Source organism: Phyllostomus discolor, chromosome 8 (genome assembly GCF_004126475.2).
Source record: "Phyllostomus discolor isolate MPI-MPIP mPhyDis1 chromosome 8, mPhyDis1.pri.v3, whole genome shotgun sequence".
In the NCBI taxonomy this organism is placed as follows: Eukaryota; Metazoa; Chordata; class Mammalia; order Chiroptera; family Phyllostomidae; genus Phyllostomus; species Phyllostomus discolor.
In genome coordinates, this window is record NC_040910.2 from 11,238,414 (window position 1) to 11,256,277 (window position 17,864).

A 17,864-nucleotide genomic window follows, 5' to 3' on the forward strand; every position below is an offset into this window, starting at 1 on the left:
TTTTTTTTTTTTACAATGAGTACATATCCATTTTTATAAATCAGGAAAAAACAAACAGCTCTTTCCATTTTGAATTCTTTTCACATGAACTGGCAGAAAGAGATGCTTAAGAAAGTTCCAAAAACTGAATAAAAAGTAATTTTTCCTGGTTCCCAGGAGTATCCCCAAGTCAGTGCAAATAAACATTATAACCTAGAACCTGGATATTTCCTGACTTGCATATTTTTGCTCCAGTTTTGCCAAACTTATAAAGAACAGTAAGTCAAAGCCTTCCGAATGCAATTCCATCCCTCATCTGTCCGTTCTGCAATGCATTTGCAAATGTAGCCAGGTGCTAACACGTTTTTGGGGTTTTTTTTTCCTAAATGCATTCTTCACTTTTTAATTTATCTCATATTAAATGTTTGAACGATGTTGAAAGGCACTGCCCTGGCCCGATATCTGTGCCCCTTCCACGTGCAGGGGTGGCTCCTGACCCCGCCCCGGGCAGCAGTCATTCCGGAGCCTCGCTCAGTCCCCCTCCCTCCTCAGTCTTTCCAATCATCCCCACCAGGAAAACGGCAGTTCTATCCTTCTTCCCACAGAGATCTAGAGACAAGGTGAATTCTCACCTGACAAAGAGTTTATTGCATTTTTTTCAAGATACGCTGCAGGGAGTTTATTAGCCAGGTATGCAGTATTCATCACGGGTAATTAAAACTAAACCGCTCCTGTTGCAATGACGGCTCAGAGCCGGAGACGCCGCACCGTTACTTTTACTGTTTACCGGCTCTTGCTTCAATCTGGTGTAAAACGCCCTCTGTGCTGCGCGAAGGCAGCCACCCTAAGGCGAAGCGAAGCGGACCTGTGTGTTTTGCACCGAGGCGTCTAGGGCAATGCGTGGGCCGTCACTAAGGCAACAGCGCGAAGACCCAGGAAGGTTTGTATACGGCTGGGAGAAATAAATGCAAACTGACTTTTAAAAGATGAAAAGGTAGTTTACAACACGGAGGAACATATCCTGCATGCCCTTGACCTTAAACATTCCGCTGTCAGTTGTTATCCTAAAGCACGAACCAAAAATGTACAGGAAGTAAAAGCTACAAGGCTATTCAACCATCAGGGGATTGGTTTTAAAAACTTTCTGAATAACAAAACACTTTTATCCCATTAAAAATCATGTTTAAGAAGAGTATTTAGTTACAAGAAAAAACTAATTTACAAAATAATATGTACAAAATGATGACAATTTAGAGAGCTAGATGATAGAAATGGATACAAAGATTAAATCAGATGGACAATAGATGTGTAGACATTAAGTATTAAGTTGGGTAGATGGATGGATGGATGGAAAATGGACAGACATGGGTATAGATGTAGATTAAATTAGGCCAAAACTAGAAATATAGCAACTGAATCTTAATAAATCACAAAAACATGAATGTTGAAATTTCTGGGTGGTGGAATTATGAATGTTGTGTATATGCTTCTCTATGCCTATCTGTTTTTTTCCAAATTCCTACAATGTATTTGTGCTACTTTTATAATGAGAAAAAGTATTGAAAGTAAGTGCTCTCTACATACTTGTTGATGAATTAATTCAATTTATTTTCTTACATAGTTCTCCTCCTTGAGGACCCTCTATCTATGGAAAGTTGTCACATGGGAAGGAAAAGTTTTATGTGTAACTCAAACCCAGTGTCACTGAGACCTGAACAAGGACACCAAAAACTGTGTTAAAATGTCATCTCTCTCTCTCTCTCTCTCACACACACACACACACACACACACAGGAAAACTGAGCAGGTCACATTTTAACAGCCAAATGAGGTCAAATTATCGTTCAGGAATAACGGTTTGGGGACAGCCACCAGTGACTAAGACAAAGGACGAAGCCTCTCACCAAAGACTAAGCTTTATTTGAGTATCCTAATAAATTCAGAGCACGTAAAACTCTAACCTTTAGGCCCTGCCTGGTGTAGCTCAGTGGATTGAGCGCCAGCTGCAAACCAAAGTGTTGAAGGTTCGATCCCCAGTCAGGGCACATGCCTGGGTTGCAGGCCATGACCCCCAGCAACCGCACATTGATGTTTCTCTCTCTATCTCCCTCCCTTCCCTCTCTAAAAATAAATAAATAAAATCTTTAAACAAAAACAACTCTAACCTTTAAGAGGCGTGATTTTTTGTAAAGCTTCGCAACTGTGTGTGGGCTGTATGTGTGGACACACACGGATGTGAAAAGCAGACCTTAAGGTTCTGGCAAAACGAGAGCGCATCGCGCAAACACACAGCAAACCTTTGTCGCATGTGCTCTGGTTACCAGCCTCCTTGGCCCACCCATGTCTAGAGGGCAAGTCAGTTCTGGCCGGAAACCGGAGGCCTACACTTTACAATGTCACTTGTATTTTGGTCATTTGGGGCTATGGTTGTGTTGGGAAGGCTAGAAATGAGAGTTGCTTTAAGTTTCTATCGAAGAGTTAACATTACTTCCCATGAAAAGTGGTTCTAGAACTTCCGGCCGGTTTATGCACTCAGGGTTGACGGAAGCCACGTAGCACCACCTCACCGGCCGCGGCCAAGGTGCGCCCCCTCCCCCTCTCGAGTTCCAAAACTGTAAAGGAGCCTTGCAATTGGGGGGGGGGGGGCATCTGCGAGGCAAACGTCACGGGAGAGTCGAAGCGAAGTCATACCCCACTACCTGCCCTCTTCCTCTGGTTCCCAGAGAAACCGCTTTTCGCCAACCCTCGCGCAGAAAAGGGGACGCAGCCGTCCATGCGCGAAGCACTGCTGATGCTTCAGCCTCAACAACTTGAAAATAAAATCCCCCCTCATGCATGGTTGATTTGGGGGGTTTCTGTCACTTTGGCAATCCAATTAAAAGGTTCACACATACATTTCATGATTGAACATGCCCATTACATTTAAAAAAAAATGAGGTCAAGGATGCCTCCCGCATCCTTGAAGGGTCCTGTCTGAGATGCTGCCGACGGGCCCGGCCGGGGAAGCCCCTGCACCTCTAGGGACGGATTCAAATGGCGCCACCACTCTGCAGCTCTGCCCTGTGCTCGGGAAATAGCTTCACAGACAAGTCGTAGTTCAGTCCAGCTCCGCACCTGCCTAAACCCCCCCCGCCCGTGCCGCGGGGCTGGACAGAGAGAAGACGGCCATCGACTCTTTCTCTCCCTTTGATGAATTTGAAGGGTTGTTTTTTTTTTTTACTAACGAAATAACGAATGCCTCTTGCAAAGTGTGGGGGGGAGTGTCCTGTTTGAAAGTAATTGAAAATCTGTTTCGCAGCCACTCACAAACCCTTTGCCAAATAGCTTTCTTTTCTGATGAACTCACCAAAGCGCTGAGCTCTGAAACAAATTCGCTGGGTAGACAGCGACACCTAGCGTGCAGGAAGAGCATGTGAAATACAAAGATGGGGAGAAGGGCCCCAGACCTAGGTTTCTCACCATGGCTTTCAAATGTTTCCGTGCTGCTACAGTAATAATTGCCACATGAAATGCAAGGCTGATTTCATGCAAGTTTCAGGAAGTACTCACCAACTGAAAAATGACCGGGCCCTGGCTAACCTACTTGACTTGTCTTTTCCGGTTTCCAAGGACAGAAGGCCCTTTCTTCTTTAAGGCAGTGGGATAGGACATTGGAGGGCTGGCACCCAATCACAAAATAAAGCTATTTGGGAGATCCTAAAGTCTAAAGTTAGCACTGAACTACCTTCCTCTTTCCACCTGCCCCTCCCCCATTGCTTCTAGAGTGAGAGAGAGAAAGGAAGAGAAAGAAACACCAATCGGCTGCCTCCTGTATGCACCCAGACGGTGGGAACAAACCCACAGCCCAGCTAAGTGCCCTGACCAGGAATCAAACCTGCAACGGAGCCACACCAGCCAGGGCTGGACTACCATTTCAAAGGGGATCAGGTAATCAATCTCCCTGAGGCCAAGGCCTCTATGCTAAATCCTTGGTATTTGCGAATTCAACACTTGAGGCGGCAGGACACTCAAGCAGCTCTGCAGACTCCTGATAGGAGATCATTGGTCTGAGACACAAATTTGATCGGAGCCCAGTGGGAGGCTGAGCCTTGCGGTTCCCCATGTCACCCCCACTCTCTGGGACCCTGAAAATCTAACATCAAGTTCTTGGAGGGGGAAAGACGACAGAGAAGAGAAAACGCATTAGTAAAACCTGAAAACCAGGAGGTAGGGAGTCAGACGACCCTACAATTTGGGGTACTGTATCATAAAAACAATTTTTTAATTAGGTAAATATTTGTTCAGAACCAAGAGAGAAAACTCAACAAATTATAAAATTGTTAAACCTGTATCATAATCACCAAAATTAGAAGAATATGTTGATTGTTTTACTAATTAACGACCTGACACACTTCTATATTTTTTGTTATACTTTTTGTTGCACATCCTTTGTCTCTTCATATCATGAGATTTTATAAAATCACTTTCTATAGAATAAAAGATAATTCAGTCCCTCCATTACAACTGATCAAAATGTGTTTTTATTACTGACAGTATAGAAAGATTTCCTTTAGCTTCACAACTCATAATCGAAGCCGTGTTAAATGTTCAAAATTGTTGTCATAGTTGAACATTCCTCTAACAATTGTCTTGTATAAATGAGATATAAAATCTCAGAGCATTTCAGGTTTTCTAGAGTAGCATCTAATCTTAAAATAAGTGACTAACTGACATTTCATTAAAGACTTTATTACCAATATATTCATGATGACATTGTGAATTTTACACTGTCATCATCCACTTGAGTATTTTATCAAATAAGCAAGAAATGTACATCTTTTCTTAATGTGTTTGTGGGGTCGATCACCTCCGTCAATTATACTATCCAGCAGCCTGAGACCTTGCTCATCATTTCCACCCAAAATTCTGTTCTCGCTCCCCCCAGACTACCACCACCTTAGTGAGAACCAGAAACTTTTTATTGTAATTTACTTCCTGGTAACAGAAAAACTTCTATTGAATTTGCGACTCCTCTTAAGCACTTTTGTTTCACATTTCTTTTTTTTTGAGAATTTTCTCCTTTTTTTAGTAAAAATCTTAAAAATGACTAAAGAAGATGCCCTTCGTGTAGGCCCAAATCAAGCCTATAGATTTTCTTCCCAATGACCCTTCTTACAATATCTTATGACTATGAACTTCACGAAACATCTATCCGTGGGAACAGGGTGCTAGGAGCCCCCGAGGCCTCGAAGGGTCCGTGTGAGACAGCGGCCTGGAAACCTGATGCCCCCCCTGACCTCACTTCTGTTGAGATGACTGTCAGTTTGGGGTTTTAAGGATGATGCAAGAGAATCCTCTGATGCTTGGAGGATGCATGATCCAGGAGAAAACGTGGAGTTTGTTCAAATGTGATCGTATGAAAACATTGGGAAGTCTAAAAAAAAAATCATTAAGTGTGGCCTGGAGGAAGTCAAGATTCGACTGAGAATCAAGAAACGACAAGGACATTGACACCTTATAAGCCAGTCCATATCGTTAAGCGCAGCAAACCACGGTTCTACCAGAGAAAGGGGCTGGGTCAGGGCCGCAAGCAATTTGCAAAGACGTGGTTTACGCGGTTGTGCAGAGCGGCCAGGCCAGTCTGAAAGCACAGAGCAGGGCAGCCGGCTGCAAATTCACTCGTCCTCAGGGAAACTTCGGCTTCCCCTTAGAGCACAGGTGGCAAACACAAGGCCCACGGGCCGAATCCGGCCCTCCACCTTGTTTTGTCCGGCACGGCACCTTGTTTCTACCCGGTGGCCACGCCAAGCTCTCGCTTAACCGTTAAGGGGTAGTTACATTTACACAGTCCTGAAATTCCATTTGGCCATTTGAAGGCAACCTCAAGGCTGATATGGGCCCCCGGTGAAATGAGTTTGACACCCCTGCCTGAGACCTTTCATCTGATTGGACAGGCCTGTCCAGGTAGCAAGGCTAACCTTGTTCAAGTCGACTGACTGTAGATGTTAATGACATCTGCAAAAATCCTCCGCAGCCACACTGAGAGGCACGTGTGATCACCTAACTGGTCCTGCAGCCCAGCTGAGGTAACACATAAAGCCAACCGCCACACACTTACCGACATCCACTAAATGTTAGCGAGAGCACGAAGCAGACCACACAGAGACAACGGCTATCTTTGGCCCAGTTCGGGTTCTGCTGCAGGGGTAGGGTCAGGGGTGGGGAAACCTCACGTAACATACTGGCCAAGAGCTCAACTCTGGGGCCAACCCCCCGGGTCCAAATTCTGGCTCTGACATTCACTTCCTCGGTGCCTTCTTTATGCGCTTCTTTTTCAATGGTAACATGAGGATAGTGATGGCACCTATCTCATTATCTGTTGTGAAAATTAAGAGAGATTCCTGGCCCAGTAGCTCATTTGGTTAGAGCACTGTCTGATATGCTAAAGTTGTGGGTTCGATTCCCAGTCTGGGCACATATAAGAAACAACCAACGAATGCATAAATAAGTGGAACAGCAAATCAATGTGTCTCTCTCTCAATAATCTAGCTGTAGCCTAAATAATACACTCAGCTCCTTCCCCCAAGACTCATACTTGAGAGTAGCCAGATAAAGCCTGCTGGTAAAACCATCACCCCCATCAACAGACCTTGAGCTCAGGTTGGCTCATTGGGCCACATTCCTAGCATGACTTCTAATCCATTGGGTGTGTCTATGTGTGTGTACGTGTGTACACACATGTGCACAAGGATGTGCTCACCATTACCCTTCCTACAACCTGGTTGATGTCAGAACCTCCTGACGAGACCAGACAGGGTTCAGTTCTTTGTGTGTGGGGAAGAATTTTTCCAGCCCTTAAGCAAAACGATGACGATGTAAATGAAGACCTAGATAAAGAAAACATCTAATACCTCCTACCTGAGGCACTTTCGTCCCTGCTCTGCTCAGCCACAACTCTGAAGAACGGAGGCTCCTGGGTGCCTGAGACACCGCTGACCACTGTCCAGAGAGCAGGCTGACAGGCAAGGCCAGTGCCGGAGCCCAGGCAGCACAGTGCCAGCAGGGAGGGGAAGAGTCAAACTCAGGGGGACGTCAGAAATGAGAACAGTAAGACTTGGTGACAGACAGTGACCACTGTCATCACATACACACTGTTGGAAACTGCCCTGCCTGGTATCAGAAGCTGTAACCCCCACCAAGGCTAAGGCTGAGGGAATGACCTTGGACCGTAAGCCAGCAAGGAGACAAAAGCTTATCTCCCTGGCAGGAGCACTGCTTCTGCTCCTTTTACTTCACCCTACCTGGCCCCCAATGCTTGGTTGGTTAGCCAATGATGGGTAAGATTCCCCAAGGGGGAAACGATCTAAGACAGGCATGATCACGTGGGAGGCCCCCAAGGAAGGACTTTGGGGGCTACAGCAAAAGGGGGTGATGGACCCTCAACCCCTCAGCTTTGACAGCCTGAGTCCTCATTGTCTGTGAGAAAATCTCCTTATCTCTTGGCTGTCTTACTTCCCTGGCTCCACCTAAGCCTGAAACAATGACAGAGGGTGGTGCAGCCCTGTGCTGAAAAGGGCGGGTTCCCCGGGTTATCAGGCCTAAGAAAGAATATGTAAAACCCTGTGAAACCTGCTTTGTTTAGAATGCTCTCAGTTGAATGATAAGGGTTCAAAGAAGAAGTAAGTTTGTTCCTTAAAGTTTTTTACAGTTCTTTAGCTATCTGACCCTGACTCAAAATAGACCCTCAGAGTTCCTTGTTTCTTGATCCTTACTTCCCCTCAATGAGTAATGAGCTTTACCTGAATTCTTATGCAAATGAGCCCAATAAAAAGCCTGCTCCCGTGGGAGAACGAGGCGCTCTCCCTTAGGGGCGCTCTCCCCTGGTGGCCACAGTGCTCCCCACTAGAGAGAGTGGCCGTTCCATCCCTATTTCCCCACAGGACCTGGTTGTCTCTGTGTGTTTTTCTCGTGTTTTGAGGAACCATCCGCAGCGTTCTGAGGTCATTGCCGGTCGGTGGCCGCATCAACGCACATCAGTGCTTTTCAGCACTTTGGGTGATAGTCGGACGGCGGCAAGGGTGGTGATGATAGGCCTACGGCAAGATGAACTGCCTTATGGGAAAATGGTTTTAAAAACACACACACAACACCACCTAACAACTGTACACCTGCATCGTAGACATTTCTTTTATGATTGAAAAGTGAGGGGCTGGGAGAAATTCAGATACAGCAAAGGCAGGGAAGGGGAGCGACAGAGAAAAGGTTAGGCCATTCTGGAAGTATGCAAATGACACAGGTTTTTAAGAAACAGTCGGACATGGCAAGGTATCCTATATTTCCTGCTAGAATTTTCTGATTTACACGCTTTTCTTTTTAGAAAACTAGGTAGAACTTTTAAAAAGGAAAAAAGTGACCTTGGCCTCAGTGACTTTAATTTTAGCCATCTCACCCTGAGTTCTGTTGCTGTTTGCATTCTGCTTGGTTGCAAACAATATCATCTACTTTATTTTAGAGGTATTATAGATGGAATGTTTGTGTCACCTCAAGATTCATATGTTGAAGCTCTAATTCGTGTGTCTGTGTTTGAAGGTGGGACCTCTAAAGAAGTAATTAAGGTTAAGCGAGGTCATAAGGGTGTGGCCCTGATTCAATAGGGTTAGTGTCCTTGTGAAAAGAGACACTCACTCATCTCACTCTCTCTCTCCCCCTCCCCTCTCCCCCACCCTCCCTGTCCCCACTCCCACCGGTCACAGAAAAGCCATGTGAGGACGCATGGAACAGACAGCTGTCTGCAAGCCAGGGAGGAGCTCCCACAAGAAACCAAATTGTCTGGAACCTTGATCTTGAAATTCCAGCCTCCGGAACTGTGAGAAAATAAACTTGCAGTGCCCAAGCCCCCCGTCCACGTCTGGTGTTTTGTCCTGGCAGCCCACACAGGCCAAAACAAGTGGAAGGTGTTTATTACTGTTTCCCATCGGAGCCAGTGGGCCAGCATTGGCAAGGCACACCATCCCTTTACAAACCACTGGGAAAGACATAATACTGTTCATTAAATCACAACACGTCACTGACTGTACGAAGCACCCCAATCTCACAACAGAAAAACACGGGAAAATGTGCATCTTAGAGTTAATGAAATAAGGTAAGTCTACGGCCATACCACGCTGGACGCGCCTGATTATAGGGGACCGTTCTGCGTGGCGTGGAAATGTAGCCCAGCCCCCACTCAGAAAAGCCAGTGGGAGGTGAGGTCTGATGCACAGGACCCACGCCCACAGATAGGTTCTCCTGTGGGGAGTCAGGCCTGCATTGTACCCAGGCCGCTTTGAGACTTGCTTTTGCTAAAACTCCCTCACCCTGGATTGAGGCAGCAAATGTTTTCTGTGTATCTTTAACTTCCTAAAATCTGTGCTAAACCTCCCAAGGATGGAGTGTAACTAATTCAACCACTTTTCCCCTTGGTTTGCAACATCCTTCTCTTTGAAGTGACGAGCAACATCCTCTCCTTTGTGATCTGTAAAAGGTAATCCCCTGCAGTGAACCTGTGCCTAGTCAATGAGGACCCTCCTTGGTGTAATGTGCCCAGAGAAGCAATGTGAGCCCGTCCAGGCAGGGGTCGGGGCCCTCTCTCTCGCTCAGAGAGCGGCCATGCCACCCCTTTTTCTGCACAGGACTTCTGCAGTCCGTGTGAACTTGTTCATTGTGGTCACAACACACGGATCCTGCCGGCCAGGATCCGCATCACCTGATCTTGCCTGAAATAAGGTAAAATATACAAGGAGGCTCACAGACTTCCAGAAAGACCAGGGAAAGAGGCTTATATGCCACACAGCCAGAAACAAAGCACCCTGGGAAAAACAGCAACCGCGGCCTGGGGCCATTCCCCCAGAAACAGCATTGCCACACGGCCTGTCACTCCGCACCTATAACTCGCAGGAAATTGCCACAGCCGCCCTAGAGTGCATGCCTCCCCTCAGGGGCCCGCCAAAGCAGCCAGTCGCCACCCCCAACCTCCAGTCCCAGGGACAGCCATGACAGAGAAGGGGCACTTTGAATAATTATGCCCTGACAGCAGATACAAACTGAGGGCCCTGGGCGCACCACACACTGGGTTGTGCTGGCTACAGGCAAGTCTGGGAAATATTTCTCCTGACTCTGTATTAAAAAAAAAAAAAAAAAAAAAAACAGGCTAGAAGGGGGTTGCAGCAAGTGTGGAGCAAATAGTAGAGAGGTCGTGGATAAGTACATTCCAAGAAGATTATCAAAGAATGATTACAATGACTTTGCTACCAGCAAACAAGGAGCCTGTGTGTGTGAGCTGGAAGTCCTTTTGAGCTGGCTGTGTTGGGGGCTTTTGGCTTCCGCGCCAGGTAACAGCCCCGGCAGGAAAACCACCTCTGGAAGACAGCACTCCCTCCACGAGTTCCCACCCACTTCCTCCCCTCTGAGCTTCCAAGTCCTGGCTCTGACCCTGCCCTGTCCGGGCAGCTCCACGTTACCAGGCCCGAACACCTTCTACAGGCTGCAACTTTATGGAGATGACAAACAGACCTGCTCTCTAATGAGAACGGCACTCAGTTACACAATGACCTGCAAAGGTTGCATGGAAGTTTCTGGACTCAGCCTCCAGGCCACCCTCAGCTGGTTGTGGCCTGTGAACCCCATGGCTAGGAGATTCGTTTTGCTCCAGGCCTTTGGCTTGTAAGGAAGTAAGATTTTGCAACTATTTCATCTCTGCACACAATTTCCCTCTTTTAAACTCGACCCTCGTGGCACCTCAGACTCCCTGGGAACTTCGACTGGGAGCCCGCGAGCAAAAGGCAAGAGGGACGGGGCCTCCTTAGCGAGCCTGAGCCGGAAAACCAAGCTTGGGCAATCCTATTGGGGCGCAGAGCGTCGCGGCCACTGGCACCGTGAGTGGGACCGCTATTCCTCGTGGGGACTGTGCAGCTCGTTTCTGCCCCTCGCTAAATGCCAGTGGTGCAGGAAGCCCCGGTCACAGTAAGAACCCCTCCCCATCTTTTCCAGCTGCCCCCTAGGGAAACAGGAACCGCCCTCATTGAGAACTACCCTGGAGCTCAAGAAAGGATTTCCTCGGGGTCTGGAGCCCAACACAAACCAAGCCCTGCTCAGCTCAGACCACGAGTTCCTCCCAGTGTCTGTGGAATAAACCCCAAGGCCTAAAGGAATCGGTCTGGGCAGCGGCCGCTCCTCCCAGATTGCCCAGGGGCGACGGTGACCTGGCCCAGTCAAATCAGGAGCATTCCAAGGGTACAGTCAGGGCATGATGACTACAATAGTTAACAATGCCGCATTGTGTATGGAACACTGCTCAGACAGGAGATCTTTAAAGTTCCACCCCACACAAAGCTGGAACTGTGCGTGGCGACAGACGGCAGCTGGACTCATTGTGGTGATCACGGATCTTCGTGGTACGCCTGAAGTGAATATAACATGATGTGTCCGTTACACCCCAATTTTCAAAAAAAGAAAACGATTGGCAAATGCAAACCTAAAAAAAATTTTTTTAACCTATCTCCTGTCCTAAATAAGGTCAGGCTTTGAGGAACGGGGGTCAGAACGCAGCGTAGGCGTTTGGCAGGACACATTCCAGCTCCCTGCACCAGGCCCTCTGTCCTCTGCCCACAGGCCCCGGGGGGCCGCTGCCCTGCAGGCTGCGGAGCCCGAGGGCGAAGGTGGTTCAGGCAGAAACACCCGCCGCCCAGCAACCCGAGGCCATCTCCAGCTGCCGCGGAGATAACGTGTCCCTGTGGTTGGAATGAGCCCTCTGTCAGCAAACCTAGACCGCAGTTCTCAACGTCAGGGGAAAAGGTAAATATGAAAATAATGTTGACCTCAAGGACTCGCTGGGGGAGCCCCAGGCAGCCCCAGGTGTCCCTGGGCGCACTGGGAGGACCGCCGCCAGCCTCAGGAAACACCCCTCTGAGGTTGTCTTCCTCTTGCTCTTGCTTCCCCACCCTGCCAGGCTGGGGGGACTTCCTGCTGAACCCCAAGCCCAACCCACCCCAGAAACACAGAGCAAGACTCCACTCTTAAGAGCTGTGCTTGCTGGTGGGTCCACCAGGACCTGGGTCCCAGGAGATGCCACACGGCAGGAGTAGATGTGAATACACACGAAACGAGAACAGAGCACATTGTCCTAGGTTTCCCACGGGTGACTCAGCAACCCCCGACATTAGGTAACTGATAACACTGAACAAGCCTGTACCCATGAGGATCAACTTTAACTGAATATAAGAACCAAAAAAAGGAAAAAATGTACATTGGCTCAGACCAGATAGAAATGTATTTCCCTTTTGTATAAAATAAATCTGGAGGGTAGGCAGCCCAGTACTGACATGGTGGCCCCCCAGAATTGTCGGGAACCAGCATCCTTCCAGCCCACAGTCTGCCTCCTCTGGGTTGTGGCACTTATATAACCTCAAGGCCCCCGATGGCTGCTGCGCTCCGGCCATACCAATCACATTCCACCCAGGAGAAATGGGAAAACAATACTTCCCAGCAGTTGTGAACATGTCTGTTTACATCTCGCTGTCTAAAACTAAGTCACTTACTTACAAAGGAAATAAGGAATATTTTCTTTCAATGGGTGACAATATGTCTAATCTATGAACAAGAGGAGAATGTGTACTGGGAGGTATTAAGCAACGCTGACCACAAATTGCTGGTTAGTTGCTCTTCCGCTATGGGGAACAGCAAAGGCAAACTGAGGTGTGGACACTTGGCAGCCACGTGAGACTCACCCACCAGTGGACTCGTTGCTACCAACCAGCTCGTCAGTAAACTTGTGTTTCCGCATGTCACGGGCCTACCCGACTGCTCAAAACACACACGACTCTGAATGTGAAACTCTTGAATGCAAAGGACTATGTAACACAGTCTCTAAATTTTAAATTGTATGGTTTTAGATAGAAATTATGATCTATATCAAACATTGAAGGTAACTATACTTAAATATTAACCTAAGAGTTTACAGAGGTGATTTCTGAGTAGTAGAATTGCAGAACATTTCTTTGGGTTTTTGTTTGTTTTTTTTTTTTTTAATTCTTTTCTGTAGTTAAAAATGTTCCTCCACCTGGCTGGCGTAGCTCAGTGGATTGAGCACAGGCTGCGAACCAAAGTGTCGCAGGTTCGATTCCCAGCCAGGGCACATGCCTGGGTTGCAGGCCATGGCCCCCAGCAACTGCACATTGATGTTTCTCTCTCTCTCTCTCTCTCTCTCTCTCTCTCTCTTTCTCCCTCCCTTCCCACTCTAAAAAATAAATAAAATCTTTATTAAAAAAATGTTCCTCCGATGTACATGCATGTCTCCTCTAATTAGATACAACAGTAGTTTCCCCTCAAGAGGGTCTTGTTCATCTGCAGCCCACGGCACCTGAGACGAGGAGTTAACTCGGGAAACCCGAGTCCTGAAGCAGAGCGTCACCCCGACCCACGCTCCTTCACTGTGTGCCATGGTCTGAGGGCTAAACACGAAAACCACACAGTGACCTTTTCTTGTGTCAAAATAACAATTTCTCGCTATTTATGTCTGTGGCTTAAACAGAACCTAAAAATAAATGTAGCTCGTGAACGGCCTTCTTGGGGAAGCCGTCAAGTTCTGCTGTTCCGATGAAATGTGAGTCAGAGCCCCGATTCAGACTCGGTAAGGAAAAAGGAATGCATTTTTCCCAGGAACTGCCCCCGCTCAGGAATTTCCCTTCTGCGTTTTTGACTTCATCATTTTCCTGGGAATTCTGCGCTGTGGAAAATGAAGAGTTAGAAACAGCTGACCCCCAACAACTCGACCAGTACTGGCCATCGCCACAGGGGCTCCGGAGAGGCAGGCGGGAGCCTGCAGCCCCCCACCCCCACCCCGGGGGCACGGGGGTTCCCTCCAGAAGGAGCCTGTTCATCACCCCACACCCACCTGCTGCTTTTCACCTAGAAAAGACAGAAACTGGAAAACTGAAAGACAAGTCTCCGTGGTTTTTACATCTGGGCGCGTTGTCTCTACCCTAGAACCAAAAGTCTGACCATGAACCAACTGAAACACACCAGCCTTGCTAGAAAAACACCCAAAGGCACGTGTACCCAAGCTTGAACTTCACACCCAAAGAACAGCCCGGCTACATTTACTGATCTTGTAGGAGGACTGAGCTACAGAGATAAAATGGGCCTACGTAGACAGAAGGCTCCATTCCTTGTCTCCAACACGTAAGGAGGAAGCTGCTTATCGTACTGACTCAGATCTATCCCATACTAACCACTACTGAGCCCAGGGGAGGCGGCTGATCCCACAGCCCCCACTGCACAACGACGGGCAGGGTCACCGTCCGCAGAGCAGCGACAGCCGTCACAGGTGCGAGGCACACAGGAGCCTCGGGATGAAACCCACAGCTTTTATGATCAGCAGAAGCAGCATCCCCTTGAAAATAAGGACCATGAAGTCTCCGGATGCCTGGTTTACATAATTCCTTCCCGTTGTCAGTTTGACAAATATGTCTTGCCTACCTTGTTTTCTATGTGTAATTTTGTTTTCTATAAAGGGGGCCCCCAAATTCCATGAGTTTCACGCAGGACGCAAGGCTGGAAAGGGGGGGTTGAGACCAAGGATCATGTAGACAGTCGGCATCAGTGCAGTGCCGAGTGTGGTTCTGACGCAAGATGCACGGGATACACGGGGAAGCTGGGTCGGAGCACGGGAGGCAGGAGACACCCCCAGGGAGGAAATGGGGTGAGGCGTGGCTTCCTGGTTGCCACACAGATCTGGGTGCCTGTCACCAATGTCATAGTTTCACTGGTTCCTTCTAAACGTGCTCTTCCTTTCTTTCCAAATACCGCTTGGTGGAAATATAATTTACATACCATACAATCTTCCCATTTAAAGTATACACTTGGTTTTGAATCTATTTACCTGGTCGTACAGACATCATGATTTAATTCTAGGTCATTTTCATGAAAGACGCTTCATGCCCATTAGCTGTCATTCTCCCTCCTCTCCTAACCCTCGGTCCGAAGCAATTACTCATACACTCTCGGCCTCTCTGGAGTTGCCTGTTCTGGACACTTCGTAGAAATGGGATCACACAGAAGTGACCCTTTGTGTCTGCCTTTTGTTCACTTAAAATAATGTTTGCAAGGTTCACCCATGTTGTAGCCCTTCATTCCTTTTGGTTGCCAAATAATATTCCACTATATGGACCTACGGCATTTTGCTTATCCAGTCATCCGTTGATGGACATTTGAAGTATTTCCATTTTGGGAGCTATTATAAATAATGTCACTACGCTCCTGGATGTCAAGCCAAAACTTAGTCACCGCCTCATTGCAGTGTCAGACTCCCCCAGCAGAATTTTCAGCCAATCAGCCTATAGCTTCCCGGTCAGTCCCCAAGACCTGGAGAGACTCCCCGACCTCCCCTAAGGGGAGGCATCCTGGCCTGAGATCCTGCACTCCTAACTCTTCAGTGCCCCTGCCCTGCCTGCCTTTAAAAACCTTCCCTTTGGTGCAGCTCACGGGAGCCATTCTAGTTGCTGGATGGAAGCTGCCGGACTCAGGAAAAAAGCCAGCGAGACCTTCGCCGTGTCCCACGGGTGGACTTTGCTCTGTGGCGTGACCGAGACGAGATTCCTTGAGGAGGAGCCGCCAGCTCTCAACACTGGGACCAGCTGGAGCAAACGGGGGATCCCAGTGCTCTAGAAATGTGTGTAAAATTACAAACACCAAGGGGTTTAGGGAGGTTTTTGGGGTTTAAGCAAGAACACCTGACAATCAAAATGAAAAAAAAGAAAAACAGCATTTCGGAGCCCTAGAGGTCTAGGTGATACAATGTGAACCAAACCAATGTTTAAAAATGCAGCCACCGGTGAGGTAAGAGTTTTAAATAAACACCTGTCAGACGCCGGCACACCTCCTCCCCGAAGAGCCAATGTAATCAAAGTCACACGCAGCCCACGTTGAACATGCTGCGCCGGCCCAAACCTGCGGACTGACCTGTGACTGCCATCGAAAGCCATCGATGTGTCGTGATGCAACAGCAACAGACTGACCCGGACCAAAGACTGGACAATGGGGGGAGCAAGATTTATCCCTCAATATTGCTCTGACAATATTTCGACACAGCTCTGGGATTACAAATAGATTCTGCTAAAAGTCATACACTCACTCCTCAATCCGATATGTATGTATAGAAGACATGCCCTGGCTGGCGTGGCTGAGTGGGCTAAGCACTGGCCTGCCAAATGGAAGGTGGCCGGTTCAATTCCCAGTCAGGCCACAGGCCTGGGTTGTGAGCCAAGACCCTGGTTGGGGGCATGAGAGAGGCAACTGATCAGTATCTCTTATTCCCTCCCTTCCCTTCTCTCTAAAATAAATAAATAAAATATTTTAAATATATATTTTTTAAAAGAAAATAAGGTGTCAGGGGAAGAGCCACACTGAGACAGAGGTGTTAGAAAGCTTGCAGTGCCATAGAACAAACACCCCGAGGAACACAGGACGACGGCCTGCCTCCCTGTTATTGGGAGCCTGTAACTTATGAAGAAACATAAGGAGTACCATGTAACCCGACGCCGGAAACAGCAAACTACTTGCCTGAAGGAAAGTAAGAATGTCACTGTTGGGCACCCAAGTGCCCCATAATCTGGCTTGCTAATGGTGAGGAAAGCGTTCCGTCCAATGGGAAGAAACAGATCCTCCTCCTCCTCTTTCTGAACTCTCTAACGCTGATTAGCCAAAACATCTTCTGGAGAAGTAATTCAAAATGTCTCTTTTGCAATAGTCCCCGAAGGGAACCGCTCTGGGGAATTATATAAGCGTGGGGTTTCTCCAGCGCCCCTGGTTCCGGAGATCATTTTGTTTAGTTCCCTGGTGCATTGCACCACCTCCCCTCTGCAGCTCAGCACAGGGTCAGCTGGACCCGGACCCCTTGCCACCCACCCCAGGGCGGGGGTGGGGGGTTGCTAGGAAGGGGTGAAGGGCTGGCTCTTGCTGAGCCAGGCACTTTCCCTTGTCCCTTTACCTCCTGGCTGGCTGCCCGGAGACTGGCGGAGGTTATTTCAGTGCACCAAAAGTTCTTAGAAGATCAAGGGTATGCAGTACCTGGGGACCAGCCCCTGGCCTTGTGCCTGTGATTCTCACTGCATCGCTTCAGTTTCTCTGCCCTCCTTTCCGGGCCTGCCCAGGACCAAAACATTGAAAAGAGAGAAAGGAAAGGGAGGAGGGAGGGAGGGAGAGAGGAAGACAGGGAAGATTATTTCTAAAATAATTTTTTTAATTCCTATCATTTCTTCTAGTGCTCTTAAAAATTGTTTTTATATTTGGATTTTAATCCGCTTGGAATATGGTTCTGAGTGTAATATAAAACAAAAATCCAGCCCTGGCTGGTGTGGCTCAGGAGAATGAGCACCAGTCTGAGAACCAAAGGGTGGCCAGTTCAGTTCCCAGTCAAGGCACATGCCTGAGTTGCAGGCTAGGTCCCCAGTTGGGGGGGTGTGAGAGGCAACCAATTGATGTTCCTCTCCCTCTCTTTCTCCCTCCCTTCCTGTCTCTCTAAAAATAAATAAATAGTCTTTTTTTTTTAATCCAAAACAACATGATCATGGAATTGCTTTACTGTTCCCATCTTTAACTAGAATCTCCTAAGGCATCATTATTATATTTGCAGTGGTCTCTGCCTTTATCAAAGCTTATTAAAAATTTGTTTTTTTTCTTTTCTTTCCTTTTTTCATTTTTTGTTTGTTTTTTTTTGTTTTTGTATTTGCAGTTTCTTTCCTTCTTTTAAGTTTCTTTTAAAATAGGAATGCATATTGAAGTCTATCAAGCATCTTTTCAGCACCTGATGAAACATCATTGTTTGATTATTCTCCTTTAATTTATTAATATGTGAACCAATTTGCATTATTG

General features: G+C 47.6%; 1 long non-coding RNA gene across 1 annotated transcript; it reads right to left on the reverse strand.

Moving 5' to 3' along the window:
- Positions 1-284: 284 nt before the first annotated feature.
- LOC118501917 lies at positions 285-16,291 on the reverse strand. The gene is made up of 3 exons (XR_004904570.1): positions 15,560-16,291; positions 12,040-12,045; positions 285-295 (listed from the first exon to the last, which is right to left on the reverse strand). It is a non-coding gene; the product is annotated as an uncharacterized LOC118501917 (long non-coding RNA).
- Positions 16,292-17,864: the final 1,573 nt, after the last annotated feature.